Raw genomic sequence first — 16489 nt, 5'->3', positions numbered from 1 at the left:
TTGTTCATTAAATTTTAGAAAGTTGAGCTGTTACTCACTGGTGTTTTTGTGATTCAAATAAATCATTGTTTGAAAAATTCTCTTTCTGCTTTTAACCTGTGCTGTGAATATAATGGCCCTGCTCCTAAGAGAATTCTCTTCAGAAAACTTAGCCTGTTATTGAAGTGTATAGAAGGGGTTAAGAGGCTGTGTTTTTGCAGTCCCTACTGAAAATGCCTTGTGCACATTTCTTAATGCCCCATTACTTAAGTTATAGTGGAAAGATGTAGATCGTCTGAGTGAATTGACAATAAGCCCCTATAATAGACAGATATGGATTTATGTTTCTTGTCAGCTGATCATAGGTGTCAGTCAACAACATGGAGGAAGCTTATACTGAGGAGGAATTTGTGTGTAGCCATCAGCGGGTAAAGTCAGTTTGTAGAGGAGCTGGAAACAATGCCCACTAATAAAAAGGTAAGTTCATAGTCAGGGATAATGAAGTATTAATGTTTTTACAAAACTAGTTTTGGAATAACAGCAGAAATTTTTCACATGTCATAATAGGTTATGTTTAGCTGACAGAGGGACACTATGATAGTACTGTGCCGAAGAATAATATGTGAAAGTCAAATGAAAATAAATTCATTTAAAAAAAGTGGAACTTCATAGACTTCTTGGACAGAGAATTCAGTTATAAAAGTGGTATTTTTTTTTCTTTTCTAGAGTTGGAAGTCATCAGCTGTAGTGATGATTTGAGCTGGACTTGAGTACACAACAGTTTTCTTTCTCCATTGTCAAAAGCCCATGTTGTGGAGGGAACCCTAGATGCAGGTAAGCAGTCTTCTTCTTTCGTGAGTTGTACAAATGAGTTTTGTTTACTGTGCTATGTACAGAGGTTTGAAGTAGTGACGGTTGACTTCTAATTGGGGTCAGTCTTGCTACATGTGGCAACACAGCATCAGAGAAAGAATTGTGTTACCGTCTGGAGCTTTGCATATGTCTACATGCCCACAAATGTATTTTCAAGTAACATCCATAGAAAAATGTGTTGAATTTTGCTGTACTTAATATTTTGGTATGCATGCCTTTTTGAGTACCTTTTAAAGTTTTTTTTATATTTTGTTCTGGCAAACCATGTTGATACTGCCATTCAAGTTATCATTTCATAGGCATGTAGTTATTTTTTTTAAATAATCAGATGTGCTGCTGAGGTGTTTTAAATGTCTGAAACTGATAGCTGCTGTGCAAGTCTCGGACATATCTCCCAGTGAAGACTGACTGTGATTTATATAAAAAACTGAACACAAAGCGTAAAATCAAACTGTGAAGGATTCACAGGTACATTATATAACTGTTAACATGATGCAATTCTGAGTCATTGCTCACAAGGAGTTCATATGCATCAGTGTACTACTTACCTGATTAGCAGATGTTTTTATTGCAAGAAATATTTGAAATATAATGGATAAAATTTATAAAAAAATAAAAACAAACAAAAAAAAACATAATGCTTCTGCTTTTAGATGGTAATAATGACAGTTTATGTTTGACCAAGAGTGTTTGAAGATGCATAAAATGTCAGAAACCTAAGCTTAAAGTTTATTGGTCATTTTAATGTCCTTACCTTTGCACCTTAGTATGTGCTACAGAAAGTGACAGACTGTATCTTCGCCTATTGGCAAACATTTTTGGCTGCAAGTTTTGTGTGTGTGAACTTTAAAAGCTAAATTTACAAACCTGTCACTGAGGACAAACTGCAAACTTTAACCTTTACCTTCATGTAGGGAAGACATGAAGTACGTCCATAGATTTTAGTGGGCACAACACCACTCATGCACAGAGATGTGTCCATTAAAGTCTGTGGACGTAATTTTTTGTATCCCTACAGTATTGTCAATGAGGGGTAGATATACTAAGTTTATTTGGGTCATTGTTTAATACAAAGTTTTTGAAGCTTTTTATTAATAAACAGCCCAAATAAATGAAAGATAAAAATGTGTCACAGCACTCAAGCAATTGGATGCTGCAATGCACCCAGAAAATGACCAGTACACATTGTGTTAGATCAGTGGTGTCTGAGAAGCTAGTGATCATGAACACTGGATGTAAACTTAGATTTGCAGTTTTGATAATGCTAATAGGGTGCTACTATATTACTCATCAGAAAGTGGACATCAGATTCTCTTTCTAGAGACACACACACACACACACACACACACACACACACACACACACACACACACACACACACACACACACACTGTGTCTCTCTCTCTTTCTCTCGCTCACTCACTTGTACAGTAGTTCATGTATGTATGTGTTTGTGTGATATATGATATATACACCCCCCATATATGTATATATACAAGCAAAGGGTAAAAAGGTTACACAGATAAAAACATTCAGTACAAACTGCAAGGAAGACTTAGCCAAACTAGCATCAAGTAAACAGTCATGGGACTTCAGGAACCAAGTACTTCAAACACTTGTATGTCCTTAAGGGGTTATTTGCATATATCCCTTGGGCCTAGAATGCAGGAAGTTTAAGGTGTTACACAGTAAAGACTCTAATGTGGCTTTGTCACTCTTGCACTATATACACACACACACATATATGTATATGTGTATATATATATATATATATATATATATATATATATATATATATACATGTGTGTGTGTGTGTGTACATATGTGTGTATGTGTAGTTAGATATACATGAAAACAAACACACACATACCACTCTTTCACGCTGTCTGTCTTTGTGTACATATGTTTGCATATAAATATTGTATATAATATTGATTAATCGGCAGCATGTTTTTGAGAAGTGGCAAGAAACCAGTTGTCCACAAAGACTGCACATGTGGGTGCATAAAAAATATGCAGGTACTCTATGGACTGTAACCTGATGGTACCTTGCAACTTGGGGCTCTAGCTAAGTCACCAATTTCTTTTAAGACTAGTGGAAGTGGCTTTACAGTCAGTATTCAATATATGTCTTCATGTTGAAGTCCGGGTTAAAGTAATTTCATTTGACTTTGCTCACATACTTACTAACTTTTGTAGTAAACAGGAGTAAAGAAAAAGAAAAAATGCACTGACTTTAGTGACCTCATTACCTCATTCATTACAGAAGACAAATACGAACAGATGAAGTTACAGATGTGATGTAAAATTGTTTTCTGATAAAATATAGAAAGCTTTCAGTAGTAGATTGCCTAATTCAGTCAGGTGGGGGAGCCACAAATCTAGGCTGAGATCTGGTTTTTGTTGTGTAGATACCCTAAGAACTGAGAATGGAAGATTCCATATACTACAGAAGTACTCCATGTGGCAGTTGTGAAATAAAGGACAGATCGTGCAAATTCCTCTTTAAAAACGAACAGGGTCAGATTCATGAAGCATACTGTTGGCATCCTGAAATCTGGTTGTGGATGTTGAAGCAAAAGCAGAGTTGGATCGCTGTTTCTGTTACTTAACTGATATAACACACTAAACTGGACCGTTAATTTTCTGTATCGCGAAGATTGACTAGGTGAATGAAAGGAGTATGGAACAGGCACAAATTGGAAGTTTTTTTTTTTTTCTCCTCTTGTTAACATGCTACAGTTAGGACAGTCTGCTGCATTAAGTAATGTGAAAGATAATTTGTTTCCATTGATGCCAGGAAACAGAAAATGCTGGACAGGCTCTACTTTGAATGGAGAGGACCCCACACTAGTATCTCTTTTAACTTAGTAATGTTGGGTGAATTCTTCATATTCACGAAACCTGTTCATGTGGTAGTTTTTTTCATGCTAGCCATTGTAGATCAGTTATTAAAGGGTGGTGATGAGTGTTTCAGAGGCCAGATCAAGCGGGTGATGGATAACACAATGCTTCAGTATATGCATTTTGAAAAACAAATGCAGCATGGATGCATATAGTGTGTGCATATTTGCTGTATCTTTTGAAGTTATGAACATAACATACAAAAAGAGATTGAAGACCATTGCTTACTGTGGATAAGATGGTTTGCTTGTCTGATTTTTTAAAAAACAGTAAATTCATGTTGAAAAGTTGAGTTTATTACAGTTTAATTGTTCAGAATTCTTATTCATTAAACTTGCGTCAACTGAGAGTCTACTGAAACTTTTGCAGTTACAGGATTTGGGAAGAAAAATGTTTATAGATGTAAGGTGCAGTTCAGTTTTTTTCAGGTGTAAAAAGGCAGCATTTTTCCCATGCCTAATGATATCAGAAGTTTATGTTGTTTGACCTGCACTTGAATGAAGGGTTGCACAATTATAAAGGCTGATAAAAGTGCAGCTGCAAGTTGCACTTTAATTCATCAGGGTCATGCTTCAGTGAAATAACTTAGCTGTAGGCTGGATGTCAAGACAGTAGATCATGTATTTTAGCATCTTGTGGTAGTCATTGAATAGGGAGTCCACTTATCTTAGTGATACCTCAATTTCAATGTAATACTATTAGTGTACATCTGCTGTGTAAAACTCTGAAATTTTGGTCTGTATTTTTGTTTTCTTGTGATTTCATGTGATGTGTTTGGAATTAAAGTGCATTTAACCAAAGTGATTGTCAGTCCTCCTGTTTAGATGTGCCTTCCCATACATCAGTGTTGAAAGATGAGTGAGTATAGTGCTGCTGTGCACAAATGATGCTGTCAGGTGTTTTATAAGCCCAGCTGATGATGACGACAATCATTATGATGATGCACTCTACAGTATTCGACAACATACATGGATTGAGAATTTTAATTGTTTGCCATCATTAGTAGCTGTAATAAGACAGATGGACATTGTTTTTAACCTGAAGTCAGTGTGTCATTGCTGTAGGACCACCAGAAATTGGGCACCCCCTTGCAGTGTTTATTTTAGCAGGTTTCCTGTTTGTGGTATTTTATGTTGAATGGGAGTCTTGTGAATCTATTAAAGTGACAGTAGGTCATCATTATGGCTTGGACATTGTTTCAGGCAAGGTCCTTTATTTATTTTATTATTTATTTATGTTACATTTGTTGACCATGAAAGGCGGACTTGGATGCATGTCCATTTTCATTGGAGACCTGGGGAGAAAAGCTCCACAGTTAAATTTTAAACAAAATATAAGGTGTATTCAGAAGCATTCAAATTTACATAATACTAAACTTAACATTGACTAGTAACATAACACTGAAGTTTAAGATTTAACATATTTACATAGACTGAACACATATTTTACAGTTTTAGGTTAAGGAATTACATAATGGTGAACATTGTTATTAGAGGTTCATTTTTTGCATTATACAGTTGACTTGTGAGCCACAGTAGGGAGTAAAGCAACAATGAGAGCAAAAATTAGATGTAGTAGGGAATACAGTAGCAGGAAAAGAGACCGAGATGGGAAATTTGATAACCAGTTAAGGGCGATATTGTAGTTGAGGGCCTCACCAGTTCGTTTCGCGCAGAAGTGGCATGTCGCAAATTGAGTGACAACCCGGTTTTTAAAAAGCATTCCTGATTATTTTTGAATTTGTTCTCGAGTTTGGAGAGAAAAGATTGAGGGCTATGGTATTAGTTTCCCGTACTTTCGTAGTGTATTTATCGGATAAACGGGACCAGTTCTCAAATTATCCTAGTGTGTTTCATTAAGTTACTGGGGTAGAGGACTGAGCACAAATGATCAATTTCAGACTCTGCGTAGGGAAGAAATTAAGTACATTATGTATCAAAAAAGTGTGCAAGGATTATAGATTTCCTTCGAAGTTGTTGGAAAGAGTATGCTGCTGTAGTTAGCTTAACAAGCTAATGTAAGTGAAATGTCATACCGCGCCCTGCAGCTTGTGTTTTGCCTTACGATGTCAATAGGAGCATTAAAAAGGGATTTGCTTTGACAGACTTGTGTACGCATTAAGTAACGTCAGTTGTATGGGGGTGGGGGGGGGGTCACACTTTTTTTTTTATAGGTGTGACATATGGTGAAAGAGGTTTGGATGTGGTGCGCTTAGTTTTTTGGAAGCTGTGAGTTGACCCCTAACTTACACTGTTAGTGTGTTGTAAAACAGTGTTTTGTCTCTACAACTTGTTACTGTACTAAAGAAGAGTTACTTTAACTTATAAAATGAGATGTGGCTTTGCCTCCTTATCCTGCATTTGTGTGAGTGAAGTGCTTGTTTTGGAGCTTAGGCGTTGTTGTTCGCTTACAGGAGAAACACTTGCTACCATTCAGTGCTTTGGGGTTGAAGTTCAGTTTGTCTAGTATAAGAAGGTAGGTGGGGGCGTAAGATCCTAAGCAATCTGTGAAATGGTGTAAGTTTCTTAATGTTTTGTCCTTGGCCAGTTGTGGTTAGGAACCATTGTATTCCGACTCTGACAAAGAGAACTATAATGCTACGGTAAAAAGCCTGATGACATGTGTTTTGAAGGTTTCGTTTCTTTGCTGATTAAAGTATATATTATTAGTGCAATAAAACTTGTCAATTACAGATGTTGGTAAACAGTTTACTGTTATATTTACTGTCATATTACAATGTCAGTGCACTTTTTCTTCGGTTGTACATTTGGAGGGAATGCATATTTATGAATGACATATCAGGGGGGTGGGTTTGGGGCGGGGCTTGCAACTGCGCATCTGGTGAGGCTCCCAACTACAATATCACCCAGTTAAGTAAGAAAAGCAGGAGGAGTAAATAGCTTAAGTATAGAGTAAGAGTAGAGGTGTAAAGAGAAAAGTGTAGTAGATAGATAAGTGTCCAAGCAGTGACATATGGGTATTGACTAAGAGGTTAGAATTAGAGGTGGAACTGGAAGGAAGCTAGAGAAGTTGCATTCTTTTGATGATGAAGCTGTAGTCAGATGGAAAGAGTAAGGGGAGAGGGTGAGGGGGTCAGCCAGGTGGGGAACATGTGCATATCCATGTGTGCTTTAGGTGTTCTTTCAGGAGTCTTTAAAATGTAATCTTTGAGCCTGCTGAGGTAATAGCAGTAGGTGGGGTGTTCCAAATTTTGCCTGTGTAGTTAGGGAAGAGGGAGTCCCCTGCTGTGTTGTTGATCTTGGTGACCTTGATTAATTTTTTGTAGCAAAGTTGTCCAGTTTTAGCTTGTAGTTCTACTAGATTGGCCCGAGCTTTAGTTTTGTCTGGGAGTAGTAGGAGATTATGGGCAAAAGAAAGTTGATGATAATTTAGAAGATTAGGGAATTCAAGCCAGCCAAGTTCGGTAGGGGGCACCAGTAGCAAATTTTACAGTTTGATTGTAATGGGTGTTGTTTGACAATTTCGGTTTTGGGTAAGTTGGTGAGAATGGGTGAGGCATAAAATAGTGTGGAAAGGAGGTGAGTTTGAGCAATTGTTATCCTAGCAGGATGTGTTAGAAATGGTTTATTTTTGTATAGACTGTCCAGTTTGTTGTGGATACTTTAGTGGTTTGATTTATATGCTGATCAAATTTGAGGTTATTATCAATGGTCACTCCTAGCAATTTAGTGCGAGTGTCAGGGGAGATGACCGTCCCATCCCTGGACACAATATTAAATGTGTTGGGTATTGTGGTAGATTTGTTAGGTGTAAATAGCAACGGTTTGTTTTTTGGGGCGATTTACTATTAGATTTTTGTTAATTCAGTGGTATGGAAGGCTTTTTGGGCTATAGAGAGGAGTTTCTGAGGATCATTGGCTGAACAGACAAGTGTTGAGTTGTCAGAGTATTGTACAATTGTTGCATCTTGATGGATGCTGTGGAGGTTATTGGTGAAAATGGAGAATAGGAGAGGACCTAAAATGGAACCTGGTTGGGACTCCTGTGGTGATGGGTAGCAGTGTGGATAGGCTGTTGTCCCCCCAAACTGCTTGTTGTTTTCCCTGTAAATAGTTCTGCGACCAAGCTTAATGCTTGGTTACTGAGGCCAAGATCAGTAACGGCTTGTACTAGTTTAAGATGGTTGACTATATCAAAGGCCTTTGATAGGTCCAAGAATACGGCAGAAGTTAGATTGTCTGTGTGTTATGGTTGATGAGGTTTGTAAAAGAGAGTAGGGTGGTGGTTGTGCTATGAGACGACCGAAATCTGTTTGGTAGGAGAGAGAAGTTGGTTGTTAAACAGGTATGGCATAAGTTGGTGGTGTATACATTTCTCAAGTATTTTAGTTAGGGGAGGGAAGCTGGCTATGGGGCGATAGTTGGTGAGGTTGGTGGAGGTATCGCCTTTATGGAGGGGGATAATATAGGAGGTCTTCCAGATGGGTTGTATTGAGGTTTCTGAGATAGATCTGTTTAGAAGAATGGATATAGGGAAGGCAAGTTCATTGGCAGCCAACTGAAGGTATTCAGCAGGTATCCCGTCAGCTGCTAGTGTAGTAGGTTTAAGTTTGGATAGCAATCTTTTGACATAGTTGGTAGGGATGGGTTGAAATTGAAAGGTTGTTTTGGGTCTATCTACAGGATGTTCTTCGTGTTTCACTGTTGCAGTCATCACCTGTGGGTTATCCCTGCTGTAGTAGTCCTCGGCCGGCCCGAATACCAGAGTCCATGTTTTTGCGTGCTGGCTACTGTCGCCTGTAGTCATCAGGTCGTCAGTACTATAAAGCAAGGCAGCCGACATCAGTACATTCTTGTTGTCGAGCCCGTAGCAGAAGCAGTTTGCACGAGTGCCGGTTGGTTGCTACCAGCAGTCGAATTTCAGCAGAAAACGTGTAAAGCTTAGTACCCCATTGGGGACCCTTTTTTCTTGCTCTAACCGATGTCCAAAAAGTTAACAATTCTCTCGACTGTGGAAAGCAGATCTCACACCGAGGCTTTCATTCTTACTGCATCACTTGTTTAGGCCCAGACCACGACATCCCTTGTTGCTGGTTCTGTGCCCTCTTTAATGCGAGAACCATTCTCCGTAGAGCTCTTTTTCTAGACAGATATTTTCGTATTCCATCTTTGAATTCTGATATGGCGTCCATCAGCCAACAATCTGCCGATATTGCAAAAAAATGTAAAGGTAGAGACAGGCCACACGAGGCTAAGCCTTCCGACGACGCTACCGCTAAGCAAATAGTCAGTTCTCCCGAATTCAGTAAGGTGCTTTAGCTGCCCCGATGCCCGATTTAGGAAATCTGCTTCTACTGCTCCCCCACCCCAAGCTCAAATGCTTAAAATGGCGAAGGATCTCGTCTCCCTTATCCGAGGTACTGAAGTCCCCACCCCAAAAAGGAAAAGGCTTCTTTCTCCACAAATTTTCACAGAGCAAGAGACTGAGGAATCTGCTTATTCTGCCTTTGAAGAGGAACGACAGCCCTTAACTGTTTGAGGATTCAGATGCAGAGGAATCTATCCTGCCTGCCCTCCAGAGGACCTTTCCTTCGGGGAAACACTCCACCTCCTCAGGGAACATTTTCAGTGGGAATCTCAGGATTACCCACAGTCAAAGAAATGACTTAGAGTTTCTGGACCTGCCCCAGCACAGATCCCTGGCCATTCCTCCTATTCTAGAAGTGGTGGATGATGTTTTCCTTGAATCCAGTTTAGCCCCTGATGCCTTGCCTCCTGCTGCAGCTACACCTGACCGGTACTACAGAGTACCGGATTCTCACAAATACCTGTACAGGAACCCTGCTGCAGACCCAAAGGAGCTAAGACTAGTTCTGCCAAGAATCCTCTTCTTCTGACAAAGACTCCAGAGCTCTGGACAGATGGGGTAACAAAGTATACACCTCTGCAACCTTAGCTATCAGAGCACTCGATTGTCAGTTCCATATGTTAACATATCAACAGCACACTTTGGAACAAATAAAGCAGAAGATTGCTACCTCTCCTGATGGTGCCAACTCAAAAGAGCTGGCAGAATTACTACACTCTGCTGGTCAAGTGGCCAAGCACTCATTACAGTGTGGATATGACACCCTAGAAGCGTCTAGCAGGGCAGCAGTGACAGGATCTGTTATTAGAAGACGTGTGGCTGAAAGAACAACCTCTCCCTGATCATGTCAAGTCTAAACTTAGTGATGCACCTGTAGATAAGGAAGGTCTGTTTGGAGAAAAAGCAGAAAAGCAGAAGAGGTGCTTAAGATGGAAGACCAATCAAAATCTATGCAAACAGTAAAAGTTTTCTTTCAAGTTCAACTGCCCAAATTCAGCAGAAACTTCCCTTCTAAGCACTGGGCCTTCCCTGCACCCATCAGACGGGGCCAAAGTAAGCCCCGCAGGGACAGAACATCCCAGGCCCCTGTCCTAGGGCCAGCAAAGAAGCAAACAATGGACCACTTCTGCCTCTAAGGCAGGGAGTTCTAAGCCAAGTTTCTATCCCTCTCCCTCTGCCCTCCTTTCTTTCATCTAAAAGTTCATCCCCTTCAAGGACAGTTGGGTCTCTATAACCAAGGGCAGTGGGTATTAAAATATAATAAAACATTAAAAATCATTTCTCAGGGATACAGATTCTCCTTCAGCGAACTCCCAATTCCAAGGGGGTATCCAGACCTCCCCCCAACCAGTGGGCAGAGGCATTGAAACAGGTAAAAACACTAATATCCCAGGGGGCAGTAGAACCTGTCCCTCCAGATCAAACAGGAAAAGGCTTTACTCCAGACTATTCCTTGTTCCCAGAAAAGAGGGCACTTGGCGCCCCATCCTGGATCTTTCCAAACTGAACACCTCCTTGGTGGTCCCCAGATTCAAAATGCTAACCTTGCAGCAGTTCCTGCCTATGCTAACACAAAATTCCTGGCTGGTGATACCAGACCTAAAAGATGCCTACCTCCACATCCCCATCCGGGAATTGTGTAGAAAATTGCCCTTCAGAGCAGGCTATCAGCACTTTCAGTCCTCTGCACTGCTCCCAGAGTATGCTTGGCCCTGGCTATAGCATTCTTGCAGACAGAGAAATATACAGATTTACCCTTACCTGGATGACTGCCTCATTCAGGCGAACAGCAAAGAAAAGTTTCTCCAGGATCTTCCTTGTCAAAAAACCCCTAACTTCCGTAGGGATCACTATCAACGAGAAAAAAAATCAAAGCAAAACCCCATCAGGAAAATTATTTTCCTGGGAGCTGTGCTAGACACAGCAACCCTAATGGCCTTTGTATCCCCAGAAAAGCAGAGCTTCCTGCCTCTCTACTTCACCCAGCTGGCTTCCAGAAGTCACCTCACTGCGAGGAAGTTCCTGCAAGCCCTGGGATACATGGCATCTTGCATACTTCTCTTCCCTCTTGCCAGGCTTCACATGAGAAAGCTTCAGTGGTACTTAAAGAACCTTTGGTGTCAGCACTGTCAGTCCCTAGAGACCACTCTCCCACTGATTCCTTGCATAAGGGATGAATTTCTCTGGTGGGCAGAGGCCTGTGCCATGAGCAAGGGCCTTCCCTTCATCCTTCACTCTTCTGGCCAGACCATCACCACCGACGCTTCGGACATAGCTTGGGGCGCTCACCTAGCAGGCAGGTGTACCCAAGGCATTTGGAATGCCCAACAACTTTACTTGCACATCAACCAGAAAGAAATGATGGCAATGCAAAAGGCTCTGACTTCCTTCCAACCCCATCTGAGGCCAGGGGTCTTCCTTATAAAAACAGACGACACCATCAACAAGCAGTGGGGCACCCAATCTTTACCCCCTGTGCAGGTTAGTCATGAGTCTATCGCTTACAGACACCTCCATGGGGCTACACCTGATTGCCCAATACTTACCAGGGGTCAGCAACACACTGGCAGACCACCTAAGCAGAAACTTACTGGACCCCCATGAATGGCAGCTCCAGGGAGAAATATTTCTGCAAATCACCCAGGAGTGGGGGACCCCAGAGGGGGACCTGTTTGCCTCGCACTTCAGCCACCAGCTGCACAAGTTTTGTACCAGGGAGCATCACCTCCGAGCATGGAAGGTGGATGCCTTGACCTTCCCATGGAGCTCCCTCTTTGTGTACACATACCGTCCTCTGCCCCTTATTCCCAAGGTTGTGATCAAAGTAAGAGAGGAGAGACCAAAGGCCATCCTCATTGCTCCAGATTGGCCCAGACAGCACTGGTATCCCTCACTACGCAGTCTGACTTTACAGCCCCCAAAGCTGCTTCCCCTAAGGTCAGACCTTCTAACCCAGGAGAGCGGGGAGGTACTGCACCTAGACCTACAGACTCTCAAACTTTCAGCATGGCTCATATACTAAAGACTAACAAGAAGTCACTGTTGAGCAAACCGGTCCTGGACATCATCACGGAGGCCAGAAGGCCCAGCACAAGAAATTCTTATGCAGGGTAATGGAAACTGTTCTGCTCCTGGAAACGATCAAAAGAAGGTAGTACCTCCCAACCTTCATCCCTCTCATCCTGGATTACTTAGCAGAGTTGCTCAATAGTGACCTCTCCTTCTCCTCTATTAAAATCCATGCCTTGTCCATCTCTGCCCATTATAATTCAGACCTACCCCTCTTCTCTCACCCTTTGAGCAATTCCTCAGAGGGGCTTCTAATATCAAGCTTCCCAGAAGACCTACTTCACCCTGGGACCTGAATTATGTGATAGAGAAACTAACCTTACCTCCTTTCGAAGCTGCCGCTTCAACAGAATTGAAGTACCTTTCCTGGAAGACTGCCTTCCTACTAGCTATCATCTCAGCCAGAAGGGTCTCAGAACTTCAAGCTCTTATGGCTGTCGTGCCCTTCATAATTTTCCATGCAGACAGAGTCTCCCTGAGGAGTAATCCCTCCTGTATGCCCAAGGTGGTATCTGATGTGACCCGTAACCAGGCCATACACCTTCCCACCTTCTTTCCCAACCATCAAAACAAGGGTGAAAGAATTCTGTGCTCACTAAACTTGCACAGACAACTTGGATGCTATCTGGACCGCACCAAACCATTCAGAAAAACTGACCAGCTTCTTGTAAGCTTTGTCCCAGGGGCAGAGGGGAAGCCCATCTCCAAACAAACCATTTCCAAATGATTTCACACTGTATCCATTTTTGCTACAGACTGCATGGGAAACCCATCCCAAAGTCAATCTGTACCCACTCCACTAGGGCAACCTCCACTTCCACTGCCTTCGTTAGAAGAGTACATACTAGGGACATATTGGAAGCGGCTACCTGGACTTCTGTCCATAACTTTACATAGCATTACCACATAACTCTCTGTTCTAAGTCTAGGGCAGGGTTTGCCTCTGCAGTTCTGCAGGGCCTCCTGACCCGTACGTAGGACTCTACCTATCCTTCCACCTTTTACCTCAGCTTTGGGAATCCTCCCACAGGTGATGACTGCAACAGTGAAACATGAACATAGTACAGTTGTGTACACTTATCATACATGTAGATGTTCAAGTTTATTCATGGTTGCAGTCTTGGTTTCCCTTCTCCATTCCCCTTTTCACATCTTCCCCTTAGGGGACACATGCTTCCCAAAGTGGCTCTTAGCCACCAGGACCACTTCTCTCTTTTCCCTTGTACTTCTTATGGGTTAGGGCAAGAAAAACTGATGTAATGATGTCAGCTGCCTTGCTTTATAGTACTGACGACCTGATGTCAGACTACAGGCAATAGCAGCTGGCACACAAAAACATTGACTCTGGTATTTGGACCGGCTGAGGGCTAAAACAGCAGGGATAACCCACAGGTAATGACTGCAACAGTGAATACACTCTAACATGTACATTTATGCTAAGTGTACACAACTGTACTTTCTGGGTAATTAGTGGTGGTGTTGGTGGATGTGGGCTGTTTTTAAACAACATTAGAAATAGTTTCTATGAAGTATTTGTTAAATGTGTCTGGTATATTTGTTGTTTCACTAGCGGAGGTTGGAGGGTCTGCCAGCGTGGAGTAGCATATTTATTCCTGTCCAGAATTTCTTTGGGTTGTTGTGATGTTTGTTTTTTAATTATAGAAATAATTATTTTTATCTAGTAGAACTGCTTTTTTGTCTCCTTCCTAAGTTTTTGGAATTGTTGATTAGCTGCTGGGGTTTTTGTGGCTCTCCAGTGATACCAGGTTTTGTTCCTTTCTGATATTCTATTTTTAGTCTCTCTGGTAAGCCAGGGGGCTGTTTTCATTTTGAGTTTAGTGGTCTGGGCTGGACCGTGGGCATTTAGGATTTCTAGGAAAGTGTTATTGAAATGGATTACGGCTTCTTCTAGAGGTAGTACTTTTAGTATGTTGTAGTTATGGTGCTTACACTCGAGTTTGAATTTGTTGGGGTCAAAGTTTATGTATTACGGGTTCTTTGTAATATGGGGGTAGGGTCGGCCTGGGTTTTGAATTTTAGTCGGAAGGTGGGGTTAATGGTTGCTAAGGGAGTCCGGGAGGACACCTGTTTGGTAAGAGGTGTTGGTCTTATTTATTAAGATCCAGTCTAGGAGGCTCTCTTTGAAATATTTTCATTACCTAGTCTAGCGCTTGATTGGATGACTTCTGAGAAACTGTAGAGGTTGATCTGGTTTGTGGGGTTAATAGCTGAACATGCGTTCCAATCTATATTAAAGTCACCGAAGATGATAGTTTCCTGGGGCATGTTTTGACTTGTCCATTGTATTAAGGCTTTTAGGGTAGGGATGTTGTTACCTGGTGGTATGTAGCATGTGATAATGTTGATTGACTTTTTGTCGCTAAGTTTGAGTTTAGCTAAGAGGAGTTCAGAGTTATTGAAGGAAGGGATTTGTGGATTAATAGTGATGAGAGTAATGCTACCCCTTCCCCTTTTTTAGACGGTCTGTCGTGGCGTAGAACATTGTCTCCAGTAGGAAAGGACTCATTGCTGTAGTGGGCTTTAGCCAGGATTCAGTCAGACATAATATATCAGGGGAGTAGGTGGATAGTAGTGCATGCATTGAGTATACCATATTGTTAATACTTTGAATATTTAAGATCACAATTATTAGGTTGTTTTTTTGTCTAGTAGTGGGTAGATGGCTAGAGGAAAAGGTTTTTCCACCTTATATGGTTTCACCTGATGGAAAATAACATGATTCGTGGTCAGTGATACTGCAAAGGTCTCACTCTTCCATTCTAATCACTGCACACCATAAACCGTTTAACTCCCACTTGGGCTACTTAGGTGTGGTGGTTATGTGTCCCCTTTCTGTAGTTGTAAACATTAGTGTGTCCAGTTGTACTAATTCATGGCAAGCCCTTTAGCTTTGTAATTTCATTTTTGGACTGGTTCACTGCTTTCTCAGAAATATAGGCTACCGCTTTTCCTGTTTAATTTCTCCTCTGAAACTCACTTTTTTTAACTATTAACTGGTGAGAATTTGAGAAGGAAAACTGATAATGTGAAGTTGTTCAATCTCGCCATTCATTCTTCACGGATTTCGGAGCCGATCCTCGGCTCTGACACGGCCGACTAGTAAGCTCAGAGTTTTCCAGTAGCTCGAGACCTAGCCCCTTATCCCACAATGCACTGCTGGAATTACCCCAGATCTAGTTTGCTGCGGCACGGATCTCTTGGTTTCCAGCATTGCTCAAGACTATTGTGGTAATTTTCAACTTTCAGCAAGTTTTTCCATTGCAATTTTATATCTTTCTACTATTATATTTACATAGTATTACCTAGTTTAGCAGATTTTTCTGTTTTTCCCTTTTTCCCAGTAAATCTCTAGTGCTTGCCTTTGGCCTGTTGGGCTTGGGCCGTTTCTTACCTGCCTTATTGAATAGCTTGTTATATATTAGAGTTGCCCCTTTTGGGCTGTTTGAATATGATTTAGATTACTCATTTCTGAGTTAAACTATTTTTATATAGTTAAATGGTGTTGTTTTTTGATCTTGTGATTGATTTTCAGGAAGTTAGTTGTTATGTCTGAAGAAAGAGAAAAGAATCCTAAGTCTGTGTTCAAGAAGTGCCCAGACTGCAGACAAAAGATGTCCGTTACAGATGCCCATGTGCTGTGTGTGTACAGTTTGGGTGAGGTGCACCTGTTTGAGTCATGTAGTATCTGCCACTCTTTTTTTTCCACTCGAGTGCTTGCAGAAAGGAAGAGGAAGTTAGTTGACAGGGGTATTATTAAACACCCTTTCACAGAGGCATTGTCTGACCAGGATGGGGCGAGCAAATCATCCAAATCTTCCTCAGAATCCAGGACAAAAAAAGGGAAAAAGTTGGAAAGTGTTGTGACTTCGGCTCCACTGTCTTCGGAGACGACAGTCTGTCCTTTTTGGAACCGGTTGCCGAAAGACCTCCCTCTCCATTTCTCCAGTCGGCGCCATCTATTCACTCCTCCAGGTCTTCGGTCTTCAGTCAGCCTGTCCGATCTGGATATGGACCGGCGGGTTCAGAAGCTCTTAAAGGCAGCAGGCCTATCTAAATTGCTGTTGGCTCAGACCCAACCGTCGGAACCGAAGACAATTACTCCTGAATTGTCTGCTCCTCCTCCAAGCCATACCGGACCTTCGGAGCCGGAGGAGGGCTGACCTGATGATTGTGGATCCCTTGGAGCCAACACCTGTTCCAATGTCGTCGGCTCCATTTGCTCGGACGTCTTCTGCACCGACCGAGGACTCTAGGAGCCGACACTCTCCGGTCGGGTTCGGGGAGGATAGTCGCACGGACTTGTCGGTGCCGACTC

General features: G+C 41.8%; 1 protein-coding gene across 2 annotated transcripts in view; it reads left to right on the top strand.

Annotated features, from left to right (window-relative positions):
• CSK (C-terminal Src kinase) overlaps positions 1-16489 on the top strand; it is a 2395116-nt gene that overhangs the window by 293831 nt on the left and 2084796 nt on the right. Inside the window, exons 1-2 of one of the 2 annotated variants that reach the window (XM_044077192.1) lie at positions 438-456; positions 706-813. The gene's annotated coding sequence lies outside the window, so the exon portion shown is untranslated. Of the gene's footprint in view, positions 1-437; positions 457-705; positions 814-16489 lie in introns of those variants that run through there. The other variant, XM_044077191.1, reaches the window with a different exon arrangement.

This window comes from Protopterus annectens, chromosome 7.part0, assembly GCF_019279795.1.
Source record: "Protopterus annectens isolate FY-2018-M chromosome 7.part0, PAN1.0, whole genome shotgun sequence".
Taxonomy (NCBI): Eukaryota; Metazoa; Chordata; order Ceratodontiformes; family Protopteridae; genus Protopterus; species Protopterus annectens.
Note: the sequence above shows the minus strand (reverse complement) of the source record. Positions and strands in the feature narration are given on the sequence as shown.